Source organism: Chroicocephalus ridibundus, chromosome 18 (genome assembly GCF_963924245.1).
Source record: "Chroicocephalus ridibundus chromosome 18, bChrRid1.1, whole genome shotgun sequence".
NCBI lineage: Eukaryota > Metazoa > Chordata > Aves > Charadriiformes > Laridae > Chroicocephalus > Chroicocephalus ridibundus.
In genome coordinates, this window is record NC_086301.1 from 8,110,923 (window position 1) to 8,112,761 (window position 1,839).

The window sequence follows — 1,839 nt, forward strand, 5'->3', positions numbered from 1 at the left end:
CCCTCCCCCCAACCTCTATAAATATTCAAAAAAAGCCGCATTTTCCGGCCCAGCGCCCGGCTGGGGGGGCTCCCGGGGGGGATGATGGTAATACCGGGATTTCGGGGGGGGCGGGGGGGGGCCCAGCCACTCATTTGCCCATAGAAACAATCTCATCGCCCGGCGTTACCCCCAAAAAAACCAAAACAACGAGGCGGCGGCGAAAATTAGGGGGAATAATGCGGCTAAGGAAGAACGGGATGAGGCTCCCCCCCAGGCAAAAAATTCCCCGGGGGGGGGGGGGGGAAGGGGAGAGGGGGGGTGATTTTGGGGCCGTGACGGGGAGAGGTTTGGGCCAAAGCCTGCGCAAACAGCCGTTAATCGCCGAATAAAAGGGTAATTAAAGGCGCCGGCGGCGGTAATAAATCTGCTAACGAGGAGGCGCTGCCCCCGCGCCCGCTGTTTGCCCAGCTGATTAACCGGGATAAAGCCGGGAGTTGGGGGGGGGATTATCCATCGGGATGAGGCGGCTCCTTTGTCTCCATCCCAAGGCGTTCTCGGGGACGGGCGGGCGTGCGGCAGCCCCGGCAGCCCATCACCGCCGCCTCCGGCCTCATTTAACCCGGCGGCGCTTTCGGTCCGGCGGCTCCTCCTCAAAACTCCCGGATTCCCCTTAAAACCGCTCCCAAACATTCCGGGGAAAGAACGGAAAAACTCTCCGGGATGAGCTGCCCCTTCCCGGCCCCTTCTTCCCGGCTGGGAGATGCCCCATCCCCATCGACACCCAAAAGGAGATTGGGGGGGGGGCGGAAACAGCGTTTGATATTCCAGCACCACCTTCAATTCCCACCCCGGAGGAGAATTATTGGGATAACAGTTGGATAAACTCGTTATTTTACAGATAATTTATTCCCCCCCCCCCCGGCTTTTTTGATCCTACCGGGAACTCCCTGGGCTGCCGCAGCCCCGGCAGGAGCGACGGAAAAGCTTTTTGTGATCCCGTTAAATTAATATTTATTTACTTTTTCCGGGCCTGGCTGCGGGGGGGGGGGGGGGGGGGGGGAGGATATGAATAATGCATCGCCTCCCCCCCCCCCCAACCCCGCGACGCCGGGAGCCGGCCCATCCGCTGGGATCCGGAGGGTCCCAGATGTGCGCAGGGGGCCAGATGTGGACCCCGGCCCAGCCCCGGGTGTGTGCTCGGGTGAGCCCCCCCCAAAATGTGCGGCCCCCCCCCTCCCCCCCAAAATGAGCCCCCCTCCGCCATGTGCGGCTCCAGATGTGCGTGGCTGCCCGGCTCTCCAGATGTGCGCGGCTGCCCGGCTCTCCAGATGTGCGCTTAAGCGTCCCCAGCTGGGACCCCCCCCTCAGCTGTGCCCCGAGCCCCCCCCCCAGATGTTCGCCCGAATGTTCCCGCCTCCCCCAGACCACCCAGATGTGGCCCAGATGTGCACAAAAAAGCCCTCCCCCCTCCCCAGCTGTGCCCCAAGAGCCCTCCAGATGTGAGCCCCGCTGGGGGCACCTTCCCCCCCCCCCCGCCTCCAGATGTGAGCCCCGCTGGGGGCACCTTCTCCCTCCCCCCAGGTGGGGGGCCCCGTCTCCCCATCCAGATGTGGGGGTCCCTTCTCCCGCTCACCCGCCCGTCCGCAGCCCAGCTGTGCGCCCAGGTGTCCCCCCCCCCCCACCTCCCATCCGACCCCTCAGGGGCTTCCCACACCCCCGACCCCCCCCGTCATCGCCCCCACCTTTGCCCTATTCCAGGGGTGTCATTAGCGCCACCGTAACGAACCCCCCCCCCCCCCAACGAACCCCCCCCTAACAACCCACCCCTAATGAACCCCCCCCCAATAATGAGCCCCC